At 39.8% G+C, this 24,966-nt stretch overlaps 1 protein-coding gene across 1 annotated transcript in view; it reads right to left on the bottom strand.

Moving 5' to 3' along the window:
- Window positions 1-24,966, bottom strand: part of SEMA5A (semaphorin 5A) — a 402,276-nt gene that overhangs the window by 80,253 nt on the left and 297,057 nt on the right. The gene's annotated exons all lie outside the window — the stretch shown is intronic.

Here is a 24,966-nt window from a genome sequence, read left to right as displayed (position 1 = left end):
GTCAGTGCTTGGCTTTTTTTCCCCCCAAAGGTTTGATAGTGTGCATTAAGGTCTTACTAGTTACAATGAGCAAAAAGTACATGTAAAACAGGATGTAACCCAGAATTAGTCAAAGTTTTCTTGATGTGTAAGGATTGAGCATAATGTTTTTTTTTTTTCTTGAACTTCATGCAGTCTGTGAGTTGTTTCTGGGGTGTTCAGAGCTTTCTGGGGTTAGTATCCCATTAGCAGTGACTACATATTATGTCTGTTCTTTTGTGACTGGGTTATCTCACTCAGGATGATATTCTCTAGATGCATCCATTTTCTTAAGAATTTCATTAAGTCATTGTTTCTGATAGCTGAGTAGTAATCCATTGTATAAATGTACCACAATTTTTGTATCCATTCATCTTCTGAAGGACATCTGGGTTCTTTCTAGCTTCTGGCTATTATAAATAGAGCTGCTATGAGCATTGTGGTGCATGCGTCCTTGTGTATTGGACGTTTCTCTGGGGTATATGCCCAGAAGTGGAATAGCTGGACCTTCAGGTAGTACTATGTCCAATTTTCTGAGGAATTGACAGACTGATTTCCAGAGTGGTTATATCAGTTTACAACCCCACCAACAATCTATGAAGATTCTATGACCCTGGGCTCTGCTGATTCTCTTTATCGGTGGGCATCTGGTAACATGATACTCCCTTATAAATTCTCATTCCATCAATGATAGGATTATTATAAGGTGATTCCAAGCCACATAATTACAATTAAAGCTTGATTTCGTATCCTTGCTGACTTTTCCTCCCGTGTCTGAGCCTCACTCATCCTTACTCTCTGCTCATACTCCCTCTATCATTGTCTCCCTCTTTCACAGTGATCTTGAGGATCAGGGCATAAGTAAGAAGCCAGTTTCCTCTATTCACCTTCATTTTAATTGTATTTTTGCCTCTTGTTATGAAGCAGCTTTTCTCATTTTCCTATACAGTATTATGTTGACCTTATTTTACACTTGAAACCCCTGATTTCTTTGTTCTCATCCTTCTTATGTTTACTGAAAGTTTGCTTCCATTACTCTGTGTCATATAGCCATTCTTACCCCATGTTGTTTTCTGACCTTTATTTCTGTACACACGACATTCTTCTCCAGCCCTTTATTTCCCATCCTTTTACATAAGTGTGGTTTTTCTCCACAAATTCTGTCCTTCATTTCACTCATTTGCTATTGTTTTTCATTGACTATTCTTATTATCTTTTTTAAATGATATTTTATTAATTCATTGAGAATTTCAAACACCGTTTTATTGTCTTCAGCTCTCCTTCCTTAACCCCTCCCAGATTCTACCTCTTTACCCTCATATGCTTACCTACACAGATGTAAGTTCTCTTCTTTAACCTTTAAACACATTGAATACAATTTGCATTATCCAACCACTCTTGGTTGTAGAGTATGTTTGGTCTAAATGGGGTCACATTTGAAAAGAAAATCCATCCTCCTTTTACCACCAGGTAACAAATCCCCATATCCCCTCAGCCAGTGGTGGCATTTATATACCCATTTATCCTATACAACTTCCACACTACCATTTCATTTGACTTAGGCTGATATAGGTCTTGGGTGTACTGTCTCAACTGCTGAGTTCCTAAGTGGAGTGTCCTGTTGTGTCTAGAGAACACCATTTCCTCTGAGTTATTTCTGGGTCTTACACTCTAACACACTGTACATTATTGATGCTGTTTTCTCTCCTGCATGATATAGTATCTGGTTTTAACTACATATTGAAACCAACCAACCATTCAGAGACAACTACAACCACAACATAATGGTTGATCACTGAGATATAATCAAGAGAACAAGCATAAAAATCTTCAGTGAAGACAAAGAACACCTAACTGAAATTAAGGCAGAGATATTCTAAGCACATGAAAATAAGTGAAAATATAAATATATATATTTTAATATCTTGTATATTGTATATAAATAAATTTTTAACACAAAATGGATGTGGTTGGGTCTACATCATACATCGTAGTTAAAACTGAAAGACTATAGAATAAAGAAAGACTATTAAAACCTACAAAACAGTCCCTCAAATGCATAGACTAACCCATGACAACATCAGAACTCTTAGTAGAAACCTTAGCGCAAGCACAGTGCAGAAGAATAAAGAATAAATGGAGAGCTACCAACCAGGATCATTACCTCCAAAAATGTTCTCATTTGAAATTGATAAAGAACAACTATATTGCAAGAAAAGCACAAACTGAAGCAATTCATGGTCAACCTGATACTGCAAAAGAAACAAATAAATTCAGAGGAGGAAGGAAGTTTTAATTTTGTGGCAGAGGAAAAATATATTTTGAATAAATAATAAAAAAGAAATTAATCATGACCAAATTAGCAAATCGGAAAACCATTTATATGAATGGAAAAAAAAAGGATGCCATTGAATCATTCAGAGAAGCAACCGATGACATGTAAAGAATCAGTCCATCTCCAGTGGTAACCCAGCATGTAATGGTCTTAACTATTTAGTTAAACATACAGTCTAGCTGGTTGGATAAAAACACCATCCAATGGTTTGTTGCTTATGTTTGTCCTCTGCCCTGCATGTCATAGGATAGCTGAATGTAGGCACTGACAAAACACCAACAACGGGACAGTAAGATGTTTGTGTGCACACACAGGTGCACACATGTAGGCATTGGAAGAAGATTCCCCCCCCCCCCCAGCTTTCCGTTCCACTCCTGTTATTTCTCAGCAAATCGTCCCCATTGGTCTCCACTTCTGTTTCTAAAGACTCATCAAACATGAATCAGGGGCATCCCCACCACTTACCATGTCACAGTGTAGAATCTGATTGCAGCTCTGATTCTCAACACACACCATGAGTACTTTAAATTATCCATGCCTTCATGCCATAAGAAAGCTATAAGTGCTGTATGAAGCACCTTTGTTAGGGTTTGAGACTACTGTATGTTATGAATTGTAGTGTTTTCACTGGGCGTACAAAGCTTTCTGCCTTATTGTGGTCTATTTATAAAAATATAGAATTTTAATAGCTTTCTATAATTATTTCCCAGCATGAGTTATCAAATCACTTCACCACTGGATTGCATTGTATAGTATTATAATGTTTGCTTTTAAAAACTGCTATTTCAGTGTAATGATAGGTTTTTATAAAAACTTTAAAATAAAGTTTGGCTTTGGATTTTAACAGACTTTCCAACCATTTCTGAAATGGCTAGTCTTAGCACTGATGATTATAAAAACAAAGTAGTAATTAAATCTGGAAAATGTTAAAAGTTTTCTTTATCCTGAAATTTCAAATATCAACCAACATTTAAAAAAATTTACATACACACACTCACCCACACACACATACACTGTTTAACTTTAAAACACATTTCTTCATGCTTTATTGCCAGTAAATGTTTAGTTTATATATCTATTTCTTATGTATCTATGCCTCAAGTCACTTGGAAATTTATCAAGTGAAATGGGCTCATAAGTGGAATTAATTTAGGAAGAACTACTCTAATAAGAAACAAATTTCATTGGCAAAGATAAAGACAGACTCAAATACTCAATGAGAATACACCAATAATGTTGGAGGAAAAATAGATGTAGCTGTTGTCACATATGATAAGGCGCACAAGATAAAGTAGAAGGCACAAAAGGTCACATTATATCAATAGAGGGAACATTCGCCAGCACTGCAGGCCCACTCAGAGAGGCATGATGGCATTTCCATTTTTATGTTTAAAAACTAAGGCAGGTAGGTAAAGACACATCTACATGATTATACATGAGATGAACATTTCTAAGAGTAAGGGAAGAGGATGAAAGACTGAGGAAGTGAAGACTGTACTACACTGTGTCTCTGAACTACTCCTCCAGAAACTGGAAGGCCTCCTTGAGATGCCTGTTAATGACAGCAGTGGAAATTTTGGCAGAGACCAGTACAGCTTAGAAACAGTCTTCATCACGTCTGACTGACCCACAAGGCTCTTAATGACCCATAACTCCCATGAGAAAATGAAGCAAGGAGAACAACAAAACCACTTCAAAAAAAGGACCAATTGCCTACCACCACCAATAACAATAAAAGCAAAAGTGAAGTACTTCTGTTTCAGTTTTAAAAAGAAAAAGCTTAACGATTTGAACACATGCTCAAATGTTTACAATAGAACGTGGCCTTTATGTATCCAAGTCCTCTGATACGTCAGGTGTTATGTGCAAAATTTCATTATTAATAACTGGGACTTAATTGTATTTTTGCCTTTTGGTCAAAAATTTTAGTGGATCTTTTCTAATGTTGTAGTAGCTTAAGTGGATTTAATAGTTTTAACAAGATTCTTTTTTTTTTTCACTTAGAAAGCACTAGTCCATTTCAGTACAATCAAGTACAACTATCCTTCCTTGGTGAGAAAGCATGACATCTAATAAGCGAGGGACTGCCATGAATCCAGGGGTACCCATCCATGATTCTAACATTGACATCTTCGCTCTCGGCACCCCAGGATGTGACTGTGCTGGATACACAGAGTTCAAGTCACATATATAATCAGTGTAGGTGCTCAGCAGACATGACTAGTGTCCTTCCATTAGTAAGAGGCCAGCAAACCTACAGACATAGGCATAGGGGGGACTTGTGAGATGAAGACATTTACAAGGTGAGGACAGCAATGGAGGGAGGAAGTCTGGAGTCATTTCACCTCAGACCTCCATCCCTGACGGATGTTATCAACTCCTGATTCCAGAGTATTTATTCTGGTGCTCTCAGCAGATTAATGACTGCATCCACACCAAAAGTCAAGAAACACAAAATGTAGAGTTGGTATTCCAGTACATTTTTTTTTCAGAGCAATTTAAACTACATTTTTGTTCTAAAATACTATAAATCAAATTTTAATACATTAGGAAACAGGAGTTCAATGCAATGGTAAAAGCCCACCATGCACAGGATAACCGCAGTACAACAGTAAATGAAATGGTAGATTAAAATGATTTAACTTTGTACAATCACAGGGCTCATACTTAGAAGAGGCTTATTTTAAAATTATTTTCATATTATCACATACTTAAGTATATATACACATTACTATAACTTTGACACATAATGTGTTTGGATTAAAACATAAAAATTAACATAGAAGATGCTAGTTTTCAAACCTTTGTGTTAATGTCTCTTCTGGGCTTTGAGAGAAAAGAATCAGTAGTAAATCACAGGTGAACCGTGAAGAACCTGAGGAAAACATCTCTGTTTATGCCATTTCATCTGTGTGTGGGAGGGAGGGAGACAGAAACAGACAGACAGACAGACAGACACATGAGGTCACACATACACAGAGGCTTTTGGGAGGTGTTTATGTGTGGCATGGTGTGTGTGTGCGTGTGTGTAGATCTGTGACTACATGGGCACACACACTTGCTGAGGAGAATCTTAGGTAATCTGCTTTAGCACTGTGCCTTACTTTTTTGAGTTGAGAGTTTGGGCGCCTTCCTGAATCTTGAGGTAGGTTGGCAGCCCGAAAGCTCTAGCACCCCTCCTGTTTCTGATCACCAGACTGGTGTTAACAGGTAGGTGTATGTAACACCAGCTTTTTACTTGGTTTCTAGGGATTTGAACACAATCTTGTGTACCAAGCGCCATTACAAGGCTCAACTAATTGCCTAGCCCTTGTGTGAACTCCTGAGGACAGAGTTTCTAGAATTTTGGTTTTGTAAGCATTTCACAACATCAAAACATATTTTGCAGGAAGAGAGCTAAGACACAAAGGACGGAGAGAGAAAAGTGAGAGAAAAAAAGCCAAGCTAATATGCCACCTTCATTCTCCCTGTGTGGAAACTATATTTGTCTTGATGTTTGCTTTTGATCAGATAATTTTCAGCCCATTGCAGTGTAAATACAATGAGATAGAAATGCAAGCCTTAGAGGGAAGCCACTTGACTTCATGTGAAACATGGCTTCATCCAAATGCACCTATGATCCCTGGCCAATTAAAGATGACTCAGAAAACTCATTTTTAAGAACCGCAGTAAAATACATTTCTAAAACATAGGATGAACATGTTTTGTCTGAAATGTGGTAAACATTTTAGGAGATGGACATGTCACCCATTTAAGATGCAGAGACACTCCTTTATTTCGTAAGGAAAGAACAACAATCCTGCCAGCAGCAGCAGGTACATTTCTTCAAGACAGCGAATAAGGATGGAGGCATTTATCACAAGGTGCTAATTTATCATTTGTGCACTGTCTAGAGTCTGCCATATTTTTAAGGGGATGTTTCCTAATCAAGATTCCAATCACCAAACCCAGAACAGAAGTGGAACCTCAGAAAGGCATGCCACACCTTGGACAATGACTCTCTGTGATGGTCAGAGATTCACTGTGGCTTCCAGGACCACTCAGCAGGAAGCTAAGTGATTTTGTTTCTCTCTGCACACTAGGCTCTGTTTGCTTCTGAGCTGCTGTAATCCGGAGGCATTTTTCTGTGTTTGTCTCATCGACCCAGTTCCAGCAAAGCTATAGAAAGCCTCTGTATTTGCATCTGCCACCAGCCAAGCATTACCAGTGAGGTAATGATGAAATACCTTCTCCCACTCACTGGGCAGCCTGTTGCTATAGCAACAGATCATTATATATAAAGTTCATCAATTTAGCTAGCTGCTAGCACAATGTGGCAGACAACTAATACATTACCAAAGTTCTTTTTCTTCACTTGAAATTTGAACAAATGGATTAAATTGTTCTTGGTACTTGGAGTCAGCATTACATCTATATAGCGAAGGGGAATTCAGGGCAAAAAAAAAAAAAAAAAGTAGGTCTTGCTGCCTAGTACATGTCAAAAAAAAACTGATTTTAATGAAAACTCTTATCAGATATAAGTTATTTTTTCCTAAAAAGAGTGTGATCACCGGCTGAGAAATTTTGTCAACAGCACACAGGCTATCTGGTTCATTAGAGCCTTCTTGGCTAGGAGAGCAGTACCTGACACACAGCAGGAATTGGCAAAGTGCACATAGTTCAGTAGGTGGATCAGACACCAACCAGGCAACCAGCTCTAACATTTACAAGTTGTGTAAACTCTGTCTCTCATCCTGGTACCCAGTTCACAGTATTGGGGCCATTAATAATATGATGATAACTGAGAGTCAGCCATCGTTAGCCTTTCGTCACCACTGCCTGGCCCGTGGCTGAAGACCTAGTACAGCAGCTTTCTAATTCCATTAGTACTCAATACACAAGCTGAGGGCAATGATATTTCTTTAACAGCAAATTTGACTGCCCTGCAAAACAAAACTTCAACGGCCTTTGAGCAGGCTGAATCTAAGCTGGTGCTTACAGGAAATTTACCACTGCAGTTTCCTGTGAATAAAAAGCATATCACATTAAAAACAAAAGAGTGCAATTAATGGAGTCCCACGGGCATCCTTTCTAAAGTTTTCAACTAACCTCACAGCTTAAATCTAGTTCCAGCCATTCTGTTGAGGAAGCAATTTGGGTTTCTAAAAGGAAATTACTTTTCCTTGGATTTATTGTATCTGAATTACAAAACTACCACCCAGTTGGCAGCCCTTGTCTGACATGAACCAGGCAATACCGAAGTCTAAATTATTCCCTCATCCCCAGTAGTGGGATTTGCACTGTATCAGCTCCTATTGTTAATTAAGATAGTTAAGAAAATCTGTGATAAGCACATTTACACCTATGAAACATTAATTTAAAAGAATGATATGTCTTTCCTCAATAATCAAGGAAAAATATATTGTCATTCTTTTGAGTTGCTTCCTAACGCCTGTTGTAAAATAACATGTGATGGACCAAGCTGTCTGGAATCCTTAGTCTGTGATCGCTCTTCAAGAATGGCTGTATCCATTCCTTTGGCCTTGAAGAGAAGCTTAGGTCTCTACTGTTGGCCTAGAACTTTTCATACATGTTCAAAGAACTTGCACCTCACACTGTGTCCTACAATGCAGAAGACCTCAGGAAACACAAAACAGAACTAAGGGGCTCCTTTTTGTACCCAGTCTGTCTTGGCACTATATATCAAGAATTTTGGTGCTAGGATAGAACACTCAATGGGACTATCCCACCTTTTAGCAGTTTCATCTATGTCCTTCCCACCCATAATTCCATGGGACTGATTGCCTTAGCTTGACTTCCTAACACCCAGACCCCTTATCCAACAGCACGAATTGTTTATTGTTCATTTTATCCCAAGAAGGCCCTCCCTGGCCCTATCCTCCAGAAAGCATCTCTAGGAGTTGGTACCTGTCATCTGTATCCCAAACTGCTTCTGACCTACATCAGTGTACCAGTGCAGGTAGATGGTAAAATCAAACTACAGAACACAAACACCTGCATTTTTATATGGTGTCGGGTTCTCCGGATATTAAGTGAAAAGCCTCATTCTCATCCCTGATACTTGTCTACTGACCACACAATCAGGTGCCAAGAGAGGTTTTTTCCTAAATGAAGAAATCTGCTGTGGTTCTTATTTCTGCCTTTAAAAATATCCTGTAAGCTCAGCTTTGAATGTCTCACACGTGTATAATTGTTAATCAGGAATAATAGCAAAGAATCACCTAGTTGAAATTCCACCATTTTGTTTGAAGAAATGAGGTAGAGACATTGTCCACTGATTTCTACTTACGGCTTATGACATGTTCTTCCTGAAACACACCAGAAAGGCAAGGAGCAGATGTGTTTAGTGGTTTGAAAAGGAAGTTGTGGCAGAAGCTGACCTCTTAGTGTAGAAGGCTGGTTCCCAAGGTTTATAATATCAGAATGTATACTCAGTTGATCTTGAAGTGGATATTCCACTTGCAGCCTTAGAGATGGGGATTCAGCAGAGATGCAGTATGGCAAGTATAGACATAACTAATGGCAACTCCAGGCAGACCTTGGCAAGGAGTCTAAGGTACTCATGTGATCACTGATGCATTGATTTCAGGCCACATCACCACAGATGGCAAGAGAAGGAAGAAGTACCACAGAGAATTAGCATTTACAAAGGTGATTTTTTTTGAACATCCTTGTGCCCCAAACCATGCATTATATAAGGCAATTGGCTCATTTCTTGCTTCTTACAAAGCACCTTTTGTACATTAGTCATAATCACGACACTGATGATGATAAGGAGGATAGTGACATGGCCAAGCGTACTCCCTCCAGTTCAAAAATATTATCTTATGTGCTAAGCCCCCTACAGAGACATGCAAAGCCTGTAGGCGAGGTGTGAACATGGACTTACGGGTGGTATGAAATGGACAGACCTCTCTCTTCACTCTACTGAAAAACTGTGCAGTAGGCAGTGCGACTTCCCAAACTGGAGTCTTCCAGAAGCTCATGCACTTGAACAGTTGTTCCCCAAATGGTGGCATGGTTTAGGGAGGCTGTGATATCTTGGATATAGGACCTAGCTGGGATCTAGGAGGCTCTAGAGGTGGGACTGAAAGGTTGCAGCCAAGCTTCAGTTCCAGACCAAACTTTCTCTCTGCTTCCAGAAGCTCTCCTGGAGCCATTACACTCTAGCCCCCATTTCTTAAGCAGACAGGAATCTGTCCTCTCTTCCCTTATTCCTTTCAGATATTTTGTCACATAGTGATTAGTGGTTACAATAGTTCCCATTTTCTCCTAGCCCATAGGGATGAAGTTAACTCAGTGTATGCTTGAAAAGTGGGCTAAAAATTTCTCTGCACCACGTTGTCCATTTCTTTTTAAAACACTTCATTTCATATAAATGCCCTCCTTGTGATGAAGTGCATTAGCTAACATTAGAGAAATTACACTTAGCATGAATTTGTTTCAGTCTTCAGAGACATGTAGCCAATCTCTCAGCAACTCAGCTTGCAAACTCCCTCAAGTTAAGGGTCCAGTGCTTCACTGCCACTTAGTTGGTGATTTGCCACAATGGTTGACAACAAGATACTTGCCATTTCTCAAGAAAAGTCATTTGTCCTCACCATTTAACCCCCAAAGAAAAGGCCATTACCACAACAAGGCAATGGGCATATCTGTTAGTCTGATGGTGTGATTCTCAGTGTACAATTTACATACACGCCAGAATATCAAGTGCTGCACCTTACATACATTTGTTTTCTCTAAAGTGTAGCAGATGGAACCTAGGGTCTTACCATGATATTCAGAAAGTACTCTACCACTCACCCAGATACCTAATAATATATATGTACATATATATATATATATATATAATATCTACCTCTACATTATATATATGCAATGTATATGTATATGTATATATATATATGTATATGTATATGTATATGTATATGTGTGTATGTATAAAATCCTTGGGCTGGAAAAAAACTCACCTGGTAAAAATGCTTATCATATAAGCATGCATAGCTGAGTTAGATTCCCAAACTTTAAAAAGTCAAGAAGAAAGATATATTCTTAGAATCCCAGTACTAGGGAAGTAGAGAAACATGGATCTCTGGGTCTTGCTGGCCAGCAAGCCTAGTTTAATCAGCAAGGCTAGTTGACATCTCAAATACAAAGTAGATAACACCTGAGGAGAGATATGGAAGAGTAAACTATGGTATGCACATGCACATGTCTGCACTCATGTGCAAACACACAGATAATCAACACACAAACATTCACACACACAAACATATACACACGGCTTACATATAAATTCTCATCAAGACTTATAGCCTAGTGGCCATTGCCACCTCCCCAGGAAAAGACAGGGTCCTTCTACAACAATGGACCCATAGACAGCTCAGCTGCTTAAGCTAGCCCCTCAAGAGTGGTTCACCACCTGACACTGCCCAAGTTCACTTGTGGTGCAAAACAGCCAGGCGTTTGCACCTATACAAGAACTAAACGTTCATTAGTTTATTTACTGGTATCTGGATCATGGCATTGCTACAACACCTTTCAATTTCAGAGCTTTTCTGCTGTTTGAACCATCAGGCCCATGACTTTCCTGGACCCAGGAAAGGTATCACTTGGCAGAATTACTTTTCACTCCCTAGCTCCATATGTGGGAGGTGTGGACTGTATAGTAAATGTACTACACAGTGGTGTCTGGCTTGATAATGGAGCTGAACAATTTTTATTATCTAGTCTTTGTCTGGTAGTTTTGAGGTTCAGAGAAATAAATACTTCCTAGTGTTACCATTGCCTACAGCTCCTTACAATCTGTGTCATTTCCTTGGGGTCCCATGTGTAACAGGCTATACCATCCAGGTTTATGTGTCTAGTGAAGGATAGCTGCATAGTAATATATATATATGTGTGTGTGTGTGTGTGTGTGTGTGTGTGTGTGTGTGTGTGTGTGTGTGTATGTATGTATGTATTACTTTGCCAATTGTTTTTCTAGGATACTACTAGCTTTCTACAACATTAGCATGGAGTCTCCATATGTTCCTTTTTTCAACATCAGATATGGATAGAGTTTGGGGATAAAGGGTTTTGACTCAAGAAAAGGCTCCATACTGGGCATGGATTGGGATTTCATTGTTTTCTTTCTAAGAGGACAGAACTAGGACATGGAAAGGTAGGAGAGAAAAAAAGACAGCAGATAGCTACCTATCTCTTAGTAAACCCCAAACAATGAGAGTTTAGACTGTGTTCAGCAGTGAAAGAAACACTTACTGAATGTGTTCAGGATGGTGAACATAAACCAAAGGATTAATTGCCACAGTTTTTGGGGAGCCTTGTGCACTTTCTAGGAGCCAGAGATGGTGAAACAAAGTTCTGAGAGTCAGGAGAACCCTTCTGCTCCCTAGTGGACAGGCATGGCACATGAGTGTAATGTTTCACATGTGTAGAATAGCTCTAGTGTATGACTCCGTTACTGAGGGGAAAGCTGGAGTATTCAGCTAATAAATCAAAGGTCCCTCAAGCTATTGATTTCAGTGGTGATTTCCAATTCGGCTCTTCAAATCTTGTTGTGGCTGTAGGTTTGTTAGTATCTCCAGTATGTGGAAACTAATCCAGCAGCAGTGGATAGAGGGCAAGTTACAAGTGAAGTGGAGATTCCTGGTGTCTTCAGAGACTCAGTTGTGTCATGTGATGTGGTGCTGGAAACTGTCTTATGAGAGGATGTTTTGTCTGAAGCAGACACATGGGAGGATGTTTTGCTGAGAACATATATGGAAGCTGCCTGGAAATAGGGCATGTAATGTATTGCTAGAGTGCATGTTTGTGAGAACGTCATGCTTGGAAAGAGTATAAATACAATCGAACATACAGTCAGTGATGCTGTGCTATATGGTGTCCCTTGCCACTCCTTGCTGGTCTTCATTGGGCTTTGCTGACTCTGGTTGTCATGGGTCACCTTGCCTTCTTTGGTTATGATCATTTGTCGTAACTTTTAGGGGAAGAAAAGAAATGCACTAAAGAACCTTAGGTGGTATTCTGGTAGCTTCTTGATGCTTCTGCTGGCTTTGACTTGGGATAATTGGTATACCCTTGAGGCTTCTTGTGGATTGAACTGCCTTTGCTGATTCGTGAATGGTGCTTGTAATTGGATTCAGCTACCAGGGCTGATGTGTGTGAACTGCTGATACCTTGACAACACAGATTGGGATGCTCCAAATAACTATTTCTACACAGGTTCATATTCTTCTTTGCCCTACTAACCTTTCCTTTCTACAACATCTGGTGGGTGGTGGACTACATGGGAGGTTAAAGCATTTAAGTACACTTATTAAAGTAGGTTTTAAAAAATATAAGCCTACATACAAGTCTTAACCAAATTTGCTGTTTTGTTAACTGAAGTTTGGAATTTGGGTATCTGTGGAAGTACCTTTGATCCAAATCAGTCATATCTAGACACAAAGAACATCTTCAGGGTCAGAAAGTATGATGCAAGGGTGTAGAGATGGGACTGAAAGGTGGCCAGTGCCCACAAGTCACAGGGATGTTTCTTTGTTTCTTGACATGATACAAGCCCTAGTTCACAGGACAACATTCAGTACTCCAATAGAGAATGTCTCAAAGATCTATAGAACACAGGGGTAGAATCAAATCCCAAGTCACTGAAACTAGGTAAGAAGTCAGAGCTGAGAAAAGAAAAAGGTGAGCCAGTGCAAGGAAGGTTCTAGAATCTGAGGGACTCAGCTATAGAAATTACAGTGTCCTTGAAGCAAGCTGTCAATGCCTTGTCCTCATGTCAGGAATTTAATAAAGCCCAACCTAGGCAGCTCCTAACTCAAAACCAGGAGGGTAAAGTACCCAGAGATGCTGTAAGATGCTGACAATATTTAAGCAACATGATTCTGAACCAGAGGGGGAAATTATACTTTATTTCAAGGAACAGCAGGTAGTTGTAAAGACTGGCCTTAAAAGACCCAATTTACCAAGGGCAAGCCCAGCCCTCTGAAGCTGAAACTATTTCTTTCCACTTTTAACCAGTGTTCTGATAAGCACAAGGTCAGAGCCTTAAAATTAATTAAATGATCATATCACTAAGGGGTCCAGCTGAAGCCCCCGCCCTAGTAATTAACGTGGAAGATCACTTTTTGCACTGTGAGAATTCCATGAGGATGTTCGCATATTCAGATAATGGCCAGATTTTCATTATTGACCCTAAAGAAATGAGGAAAAGTCAGATAAAAACCTCTACTCAGTTCTGCAATGTAAACACTGGTTTCTATGAGGCTTAGCTGGGAACTGCTTTTGTGGGCTTTTACTAACTACAGACATCCAGTCATTGATATCCACATGAACATGAGCATACATATACACACACATATACACACACATACACACACACCACACATACACACACACCACACATACACACATACATAATCACACACACACACCCATACACACACATACATACACGCATTCACACACACACACTCACGCACACATAATCACACACATACATGCACATACATACACACACACACACACACCCATACACACACCCATACACACACACCACACACATACACACACACCACATCCATACTCACACACACACACACACACACACACACACACACACACACACACACACTCATTTCGAGTTCTAGATCCTTCAGAACAGGTTTCTTTTCTTTCTGATAGTTCTGACCCCAAACAAAGTACTCCTTTTTAAGTTTTACTTGAGCAATGCTATTTTATCACAGAAAATCCCAGAGCTTCTTGCATTGTTTTCCCATTCATAATCCCCCTTTTCCTGGTGAGTTTTTACTTGGTCTATAAGGTATCTAAAACATGCATTGAAATTAAGCATTTGTTGACAATAAATCATGATGATTTTTGAAATGCAGTTCCTTACTATATATTTGATTTTCACCAGTTAGTAATTATGAAAGCAAAAGTTGCACAAAATGAAATAGATATGATTATTTTTACATAAAGTATTAAATTGCCCCTGAATTTTTTAGCTGCATTTTCATTTCCTGAAATATTTTGATTTTATAATTATTCATTTTCTAGAGCATTACTTCACAAAAATATGCATACAAAATGGCAGAAGTATGTTTAGGGCTGTTTACAAAATTATATTTTAATGGTTTCTTATGAAACTCCCGTCAGCAAGTCAAACAGCAATTTTTCAGATATTCTACCATATTCCAAGCCAAAGAAATACTGATATGTGTTGAAGAAGGCTAGTGATGAAAAACAATGAAAAGGATTTGTTTTCCATTAGTAGACAACTAGGCTTCTAGAATATCAGTATAATTCACATGCATAGGCAGGCCACATCTAATATTCTCACACATATGTGGCAGAGTCTTGGGCAGCATTCTGGGGTGCACATGGTATGAAGGGAATCGTGCACAGTGCAAAGGTTTCATGATGTACCTTCAAAACCGAGGCTGTAGTCACGCTGTACAATGAGACAGGAGACAGGACTAGTGCTGAAAAAATGCCTCAGGTTCACAACAAACTTGATTTTGAATTAAGTTTCAGTTGTCTGTTAGCATTTCAAAGTAGGCACTTATGTTAGACAGTGACCTCTTTCAACTTACAAGCACCTCTTGCATAAAACCCCACACATAATATGAATTAGGCATAGATATATAATTTCTACTGAAAAGGACAGAATCTTGAGGCTCTTCATACCTAGTTTGTTCAAGCTCTCTAAGTAGTTCTCAACTGTTGTAAATACTGAGAGTTCTCACCAAGTGTGGCTATATTAAGTAGATTAGATTGATTTCTGTTCCACCACAGTAAAGGGAAGAGAGGGGCCTGTTCTTATGTATTCTCCCATAGGCTTCCTTCAGAAGGAAACAAAAAAAAACTCCACAGTGAGTACCAGAAACAAAACACAGATGTCACCTCAGGACTGGGACTTCAGCATTTGCTGAACTTGTTGGCAAATTCATCCTTTGCAGATGAAATTTTTATAATGTTGTTTGTCTGCTACTTATCTACATGTTCATTTTGGAAGACACTGCTTTCTTGACTTTAATAATGATTCGTAACAAGTAGCAATAAAAATGTCATGTTCCCTATTCAAAGTGCACTTGGAAAGGAAGAGGACTGTGGGTGGAGGCCTCTCACCATATTTCATCTGTGGTAATCACAGCTAAGCAATGTGAAGAGGCAGTGAGTCTGGGATCCATCTACACAGAGCCAACTCCTTTCTCTTCCCTGTGAGGATTTCTGGCTCCTTGGAGCCTCTGCCTCAGGTTTTTCCACATTCTCCCCTCTCAGGGAAACTGTTGTGAATCAAATTCATGGGCTCTGTTTTCTACAACAAATGGTGAAAGCCACCCTTCCCCTAAACCAAACCACTAGGCATAATGAGTTCAAGTTGTTCACATTGGAAACTCCTCCTCCTCTTTTCTTCTCCTTCTCCCTCTCCTTCTCCCTCTTTTCCTTCTCCTCTTCTTTCTCTTCTCTCTCTAGTAGTTGGTCTTTCTCATTGAAAAGGTCCTTATATTCCTTATCCTGTTGTTTATGCAGAACAAAGGTACCATCTTGCCTCCTTCCTCTTCTCAAAGCTGCTGCATTCTGTAGACTGCCTTGACCTCTCTGCAAGTCCTCCTTCTTTGGGCTCTCTGCCCAGGTTGTAGAGAACCTTGGAAAGAAACAACCTCCTCTCCAACTTCCAGGGAGAGATCCAAGATTCAGCAAGCATAGGAGACAGCTGGACCAACATTGGATGGATACCTTCAGAAGTGTCCTTTCCTGTGTCAGGGACAGTTGAACTGATGTTGTTCCTCATGTGAACTGATTCTGTAAACATCACATCCTCTGTCTTCATGATTCTGGTGTGATATCCAAGAATATCTTCTGAGGCATCATTCCATTAGGTCCTGAACCCTATCACTTCCTCAGTTTACCCTGTTTATCTTCACCATGGCTATTCTACAGGAAACATGTTCCTGCAAATACCACCAGAGCTTAATACACTCTATATTTTCTTTCCATCTCCCTCTTGTATAACTGCCAACCACTGAGGCCCTCAGATCCCCATTCTGTCTTTCACTTTTGCATCCCTCTTGACATTTAACTAATGCGTTATTGCTTGGCTTTTACTATAAAGGAACCTCTTGAGGATGGATACCCATCTGTATCTTCAGGGATGAACCTTCTCTAGAGAGTTTTGACCTAAAAGGTCTATTTTTCTCGTTACTCATGAAAGCTTATCTGTTGACCACATCAAGAACATTCATACATCATTCTGGTTTGAACCCATTTCTGAATAACAAAACACCCCTGAGACCTACCTGACTGACTACTTTATCTTCATGGACTTAATCCATAGCTGCTCTTACCTAGCTGTTAAGTGCTCCACCTACCCACAATAGTTCTTTCCCAACCACATTTTACCTTGGTAGGGGTGGATGAGTGGATATTAATCTTGTTACAAGAATTCACACCCTGGCTGGGCATGGTGGTGCATATCTTTAATCCCAGAATTCCAGAGATAGAAGTGTAAGATCTCAGTGAGACCAACCTGCTCTATACAGTGAGTTCCAGGCCAGCCATGACCATACAGAGTAACAATGATTTTTTTAAAAAAAGAGCATACCACAGTTGCCTCACTATGCCTAACTGCTAGCCATGCCTGCCAACCTCACTTTCTCTTGGATTGTTTCTGAGAGAAATAGCCATGTTTACAGTCTAGACTTTGTTATCTAATTTACTACAGTGACAACTGAAGTGTCTATTTATTTCATATAATATCTAGCATTATGGCAAAATAGACTGGAAGGCATAGATACTACTTAAATCTAGCCCACATTTCACCTATAATATGGTGAGTCTATACTTGTTTTTTTTTTCCAATTCTTCCTCAGGACTTATAACAAGCAGTTGCTGGACTCATGACACATTTCCCTTTACTTATTTTCTTTAAAACATTTTCAGTTGTTATTAAACTTGAATTAAAAAAATCCAAGTTTCTTAACATGATAATAAGTTAATATATTATTAATATAATATATTATTGATATGTGCACATAAGAAACCATGATACTTTACAGGTCCCCATGGCTTCTAGCCATTTCTAGATCCCTTATTGTAAGAAACCACAGATACTGTGTCAATATTAATACAAGCTCAGGGTTGTATGAATAAAAGGAAAGGGGATATCTGTCTCTTTGTATTCTGTCTAGAGTGAGAAAGACAAACAGACAGATAGAGACAGACAGAGAGATAATAGAGAATAATGCAGTAATGCTGTGTTTGGGTACCACGAAGGTACCCTTTATGTTGACCCACAAAGAAGCATCCATTTTATCATTCTACTAGGAACCTTGGTTCAGACCAATGGCCCAGGCCATGACTAGATCAAGACTACCCTACAATCAATACATTCATATCTTACAAGTCCCATGTTCAGTGTTGGGGTGTGTCTTAGTTAAGGTTTTCCTGCTGTGAGGATATACCATGATCAAGGCAAGTCAAAATCAACACTTAATTGGGGCTGGCTTATAGGTTCAGAGGTTCAGTCCATTATCATCAAGGTGGGAACATGGCAGCATCCAGGCCAGCATGGTACAGGAAGAGCTGAGAGTCCTACATCTTCATCTGAAGGCTGCTAGCAGAATAGTGGCTTCCAGGCAGCTAGGGTGAGGGCCTTAAGCCCAAGCAACACATCTACTCCAACAGGGCCACACTTAATAGTGCCAGTCCCTGGGCCGAGCATATTTAAACCATCACAGGGTGTTTCATTCAGGCCCAGGCATGACAAGAAGAAACAGAGACTCTTGGCAGCCATCACCAGGAGAAGTGTAGTTATACCAGGGCCACAGCTGAGGCAGAGAAAATCACTGAGGATTAAGAAAGGGAGTGGAAAGATGCTGAGGACATACTTATGGTCCAGTAAGCTAACCTTGGCTATGCACTGTATTCATACCAGGTTATAGTCTTGCTCCCATCATGGTCAAACGCAACACCTTAATTTTTTGCCAGCTGAGGAACAGATTCTCAGCCACCAATGATTTTACTTGCTGATTATGTTTTTTTTTTTTCCCATACCATTTTTTTCTCTTGTGTCTAGGAGTAGAAACATTCTGGTTTTAAAAGTAGTTATGACAGGTGTTATGCCCATAATTTCTCAATGCACATTTATTTTTGAAAGGAAGATTAGCTTATAATAAATCTCTTGAGAAATGTTATTTTTGTGTGAGTGTTTTTAAACGTTCTTTTCTGCTTAAAATCTCGCACTCAGTTCTCTTATTCTTTTCCTCTCAAATCTCCATCTCTGGATGAATTTAGCCTCTAATTAGTGTAGCTTCATGTCCTAAAGAAGATCCTTATATTCCATTCTCTGAAATTTTATTTTCCTTCCAGCTTTCTCTGTTCTCATGGTGATTATAATATTTCTGAATCACATTTTAGTTTCCTTAGAAATTTCTTGATGGTTCATAGACTTAGCCAGCTGCAGAATATTTGGAGACTCCTCTGAACATTTTTTTTTTTAAATAAAGCATTTGTAGGCATTTTATCTCTAAATATCTCTATAATTTTTTACCCTTAGAATGTAAAAATCTGTTAATTTACTTGCAATCATTATTACTGAGATGTGGTATGTGTTGGTATATGAGAACTCAATCCTTTTACCTCAGGAGATTTTCTTTAATGATGCCTTGAGGGCTATTTATTGGTTCCCTATATAGATATGATATCCAGCCCAGAGAAATTATCTAAATAGCCGTCTTTTCATCCTAAAGAAGTGAATTTCTTAACTATAAACAAGCAAATGGCAAGTGGCAGGCAGGCGGGTAGGTAAGTAGACAGGCAGGAAAGTATTACCTTGTATATTGGTTTGAATGAGAATGTCTCCCATAGTTTTATGCACCATAACACTTTGTCCCCAGTAGATGGTACTCTTTGGGGATACTTAGAAGGTGTGGCCTTGCTAGAGGAAGGATGTCACTAGAGGCAGGCTTTGAGTTTAAACAGTTCTTCTCAACCTGCCTAATGCTGTGACTCTATAATACAGTTCCTCATGTTGTGGTGACCCCCAACCATAACATTATTTGACTACTATTTCACAACTGTGATTTAGCTACTGTTATGAATCATAATGTTAATATTTTTGGAGGTAAAGGTTTGCCAAAGAGGTCACAACCCACAGGCTTAAAACTGCTGGTGTAAATACTCATGCCATTTCTAGTTTGCTCTCTATGCCTTGTGCTTGTGAGTCAGGAGGTGAGCCATTAGACATGCCTCTGACACCTTGACTGCCATCTCTGGATCTACTCCACCATCATGGGGTCCAATCCTTCAGAACCTTGGGCCCAAATAAACATATATAGAAGTACGCACTTCCTTGATCATAGTGTTTCCTCACAGCAACCGTCACTAATACAACCACCAAATAAGGCACTTAAAATATTCACCAGAAATCGAATGGGAAAGACTCTAAGGCATTCAGCAAGGATTCTTGATGAAGTAAGTCTCTGGCATGGCAGTGTCCCCTCTAGTGTGCTCCTAAGGAAATAACAAACACCAGTAAGGGACAAATAATAATGATCCCCCTGGGAAATGGTTCACCTTCTTGTTGTTCTCAAGGGTACAAGGTTTCTCTCTGTGGCTGTTCTCCTTCATCTCTCACACAAGGGCCCTTAGAGAACACTTAAAGACAAACATGCTTGGGTCTGAAATGGAGATGGGGACAATTCCCAGAGCTGCTTCTTGGGAAGGTTAAATAGCACATGACAACTTACAGTTTCATAGACACTTTCTGTGGGCCCTGCCCGTGTAGAATCTGTGCTATTTCTCACTGCACACACCCATTCTGGCTACCTTCACATTAACTTCAGTTGCTATAGGGTTAGAATATAATCATTTAACTTAGACCAGAATTCCCTTCTCTCCAGGAATTAAAAAAAAAAAAACTTCAATATGCTTTATTATTCCATTCATGTATCTCTCTCTCCCTCCTCCCTACCTCATCTCTCTCCTCTGTCTCTGTCTCTTTGTCCCTTGCATATTTTGCAAAGTAGCTTTATTGTTAGTGGACTTTCAATCAGTCCTTCAGTGGATGTCTCTGCGCCATCTATTTCTCTATAGTCTGGTGAGCTTAGGGTCTCTCTGTTAAAGGCTCTGAGCCAGTTCTGTTTCCTGAAACGTTTTAATAAATATTTTATTCTAAGATAAAAATCCACAGCTGGACAAAGCAAGATTATAAAGCTAGTAAACTCAGCTCAAGTCCCTAGTTCAAACCACTAAAAGCATTTAAACTTGTGGGGAGCGGGCCATTCCTTTTTGGGTCATTTATCGCCTGTTGACTTTTCTGTGGGAACTTTGCAAATTCATAATACAAAAAACAAAACAACAACAAAACAAAACCCCACAACATTTGAAAATGTTTGTTTTTTTCTTCATCTTTTAAAATGAAGGGGCTTTAATATAAATGTCTGTGAATAACCCATTATTGTCACATAATTTGCCTGACAGAAAGCTGGCTTTGATTTTCACAATATTCTGAGTTGTACAATTATTACTACAATCTACACTTAGCCTATGTTAAAGTTAGATATAATTAAATTTCAGTATAATTTTGAAGAGAGCAGAACTGAGCCAGATAAAACTAAAACTGTAACAGCCACTCATAGAAGGAAAGGAGAAACTGTGAGACAGGGCAATATGTCCAAAGATGAAACATGGAATGAGAACATTATAGGCCAAGGGAAAATCACAGAGTCTGGACCACATGAGATGAAGGAGACAAATAAGGTCCCTGAAGTGCTTTCACTCAGCCAGGATAGGGGTGTCAGGGTATCAGGTGAGGTGTAGCCTAGGGGGCAGAGGAATCCCACCCTACAGTGCTCAAATGGACTTGGGTGTAGTCTCTGTGACAAACCAGGAAGCTCATGCACTTAAGATTCACTCACTTTGAGAGTTCCTGCCCTAATTGTTCTAAAGGAGCTGTCATTCAAAATGCACAGAGGCTCTGCTTCAGACAACCTTCAAAGAAGTGACTGGCAAACCATCGACAGGGTCAGGCCTAGGTAAAGGGGAGTCAGGGGACAGATGGAGACAGAAGAAACAGACCCCGGAGAGCTTGGGGAGGAGATAGGCAGCAGGGAAATGACATCTGAGAAGAACTGGGCACCAGGAGGAAACTCTGGCTATCTGTAGCTTCTCAAATGGTCCCTGCCAGCATGAGGTCTATTTGCATTTCTTTGAGTGGAGAGAAAATACACTTCCACCAAAGGAGTAATCTGAAAGCTAATCACAGTCTCCTTTCAAGCTTGTCACCTCCTCTGTAGTGAGTGGAACAGCAAGCTCTCTGTCCCTTGAGAAGTTATGGTCAAACTGCACAGGTAATGAAAACTGTACAAGGAGGATTCGGGCTTTCTTGTCCAAGGAAACAAGTGTCTTTGTCTACACATGGATAAGGTACAGAGAAGAAACCACGTAAGCATCAGCCTCCCGAATCAGAAAAGACAAAATCGCTGTTCTTTGCAAGCCAAGGTATCAAGAGTCAGCACTATATGTGCGGTTTCAGTACAAAGCAACTTGCAGCTTGTTTTTCAAAATATCGCTTCTCAAAATACATTTACATATTTTATTACCTTAGAAATAAGAGAGACAATGCACTTGGCTATTAAAAATAATATGTATAAAATTAAATTTTACTGTGAGTTGTAATTTTAATATAAGAAACTTTCCTTGAAAATGCATAAGCATGCTGTAAGAGTAACTAGCCCACTTAGAAGTTAATGCAACATGTTTGTAGCTTACAGAGGTTCCAAAGCTAAAGTGGTCAAATGAGTCTAGCAGGCCTCTCTAGCTTTCAGGAGAATGGTCTGTGTTTGATCCTCAGCTGTGTATAAGGTTTAGAGAAGGACATCATCATTCCAGACTGGAAACTTAGTAGAAAAATTCTTTCTGAGAGAAAAACAAGTTGACTTGTGAGCAATGGAGACTCACTAAAGACAGTTACACACATACACACAAACACAGACACACACACACAAGCACTCATATATGTACATATATACATAACATTCACCTACCAACACTAGTACTTAGGTACATACAAAGACTCAGGGTTTAAATGAGCAACAGATTGAAACAAAAGGAAAACATTAAGTCAGTAGAACTAATTTGGTACAAAAAAGTAAACCAGAGGCAGAGCCCATAAGCCTGGGCCCTTTGTAGCTCCCAAGCTTAAGCTAACACTAACCCACAAAACCCAGAGATACTGAGGGTTTGGGACCAGATAATACAATAAGGTAATGCCACAGCACAGCAAGTTAATACAATAACACACTAGGTTTCCCAATGACTGTCAAAGTTATACTGTAGTCTGCACTGTATGGTACTACCACGGCGGCCGTCTTAAAAGTGCACAAGCTTGATTAAAGCACTTTATCCAATACTTTTAATCGTATGAAGTGTGAGAACAAAGTCACAGGATGGCCTGCTGTGGATCATCTAAATGCAATTAAATGAGGTACATTTATGACATGGGGGACAGGAGATTAGACAATCCACAAGATCATTCAAATCAGACTTCCATGTGGAAGTTTCTATTTTAAAGCCAATTGATGTTAGTTGCGGTTTTGTCTCAGTCCTGTAATTTCATTGTGTTGGGCTGTTTTCAGCTATGTTATTTTTAAAAAAGATCCTCAAATGTTATACACCTGTGGGTATGGAGTTCTTTGTGTCATGCAAATTCGTATGTGGACGGCCTCAACAATAGCATAAGTGTATCAGGAAGCAGAGCCTCCTAAGGCTGAGGCAGCAGGGTCAGGACTTTGAGGTCAGTTTAGGCTATGCAGTAGGTTTCAGACTGGTCTGGATACACAAGACCATTTTCAAAAATCTAAGCAAAGAGACCCATCACAGAAATTCCTCTCCATCTATGAGGATGGTGTGAACAGCTAACCATCTCTAAACCAGGAGCACAGCTTTGCCCAGACACCTTCCAGCTCACACTTTACTTTTGAACCTACTGTCCAGAACTAGGAGATGAACGTTCCTGACATTTGAGGATGCATTAACTTCTGGCGAGAACAAGAGTGAAGACTCTGAGCTCAGGCATGGTCTGGCCTGCCTCCACCCTTAGGCATCCCCTACCACAGTCAGGTCAGACCTCAGCTGTCTCTACCAGTCCAAACAGGAATTTGTCTGTCTTGTACTAACACGAACATTTATGGTGAAAAGGCCAAGAATACCTTTGGGACGATCCAATCCACTTTAACAATCTCCCATGTGTTCGGCAACCTTCTGTCTTTAAAGGACAAACAATGCCAGAAAAAGACACAATCCCTTATTAGCAAGCAATTTTTTTATTCTCTTAAAACAAATAAACAAGAAGGAGGAGGAGGACAAGCAACAGGATGAAGAATTGGAGGAGGAGAAGTGGAAGCAGAAGAATTCCCTTCTTGACTTCCCATGACAACCAGATACTTTATCATTCACCCCTCTTTTGAGTTCGTTCTGAAAACTGTTGCTCTGAGCAGTTATGTCACATGACTTTGCCATTAGGATCCTCCTTCTTCTCTCCAGTCTTTTCACTGACTGGCCTCCACCCATTCTTGTCCTCATCCAATAGTGCCCCCCTCTCTTTCCTTACATTACTGACCACTCAGTCGCACTGTTCTATGCTAACCAAACCTACATCTCCCAGCATTCACAGTTTCCCTCTAGAGTACGCAGCACTGAAAGACCTCTCCAGCCAGGAAACAGGACCTGCCTCCTACCCCACCCCACCCCACCCCTGCCTCCTCCCCTGCCCAGCACACTGATCACCACATTCCTCTTCTGGCTCCCATCTCACCTGTTCTTTATCACCTTGTTGTGGATGCATTTTACTTATTGGTTGGCTTGTTTTCTGCATGTCCCTTTAAGAATGTGACCCATAGGAAGGCAACAGTCTATTCACCACGGATAACCAGTGTACCAAATGAATTCAACAGGGAGTAGAAAGACAACACATCATTGCAATCTCAGGAGTGATAAATAAACGAGATAAATTGAGAGATTCTATGAAGGAGTAACACACTTCACAACCACCTAAACAGGTAATCATGCATTGTAAGGAAGTGCCAAGTATACACCACAGAGCTCAAAGGGTGAGAGGAAGCCATTCCACAGTGAAATCATTCTGTCTGGGGCTAGGAAGGTAAAGCTGAAGCAGGGATATACATCTGCACTGTCAGAGTAATAAAGCGAGATAGAGCCTGCTTTCTGCTCCACATTTACTTTAGAATTTACTTGAAGAAATCTAGTTGCTATCTACAGCTTGATAAGTACCATTGCCTGCCCTGCGTATGAAACACTGTGTGCACACGCTTCATTCTTCAGATGTTTCCACAGACCTTTGTCAGGAGCAGCTTGAGATGAGCACTGCTATGCCTTTGTCAGAAATCAGCATGGAAATCTCCAGAAAACATTTTTTTCCCAGCAGTATCTTGTAACAAGACATTTCAATGTCTTAAACTAGTCAAATGTCGATAGTCATGCCAAGAACCAATGAGAATCAAGAATAGTTAAGAAATGAGGCATTGTCCCCGATTTTAAAATTCTGACTAGCAGTATAGCATGAGTGTTGCATGTGGCTTAGCCAC

Source organism: Micromys minutus, assembly GCF_963924665.1.
Source record: "Micromys minutus genome assembly, chromosome: 20".
In the NCBI taxonomy this organism is placed as follows: domain Eukaryota; kingdom Metazoa; phylum Chordata; class Mammalia; order Rodentia; family Muridae; genus Micromys; species Micromys minutus.
Note: the sequence above shows the minus strand (reverse complement) of the source record. Positions and strands in the feature narration are given on the sequence as shown.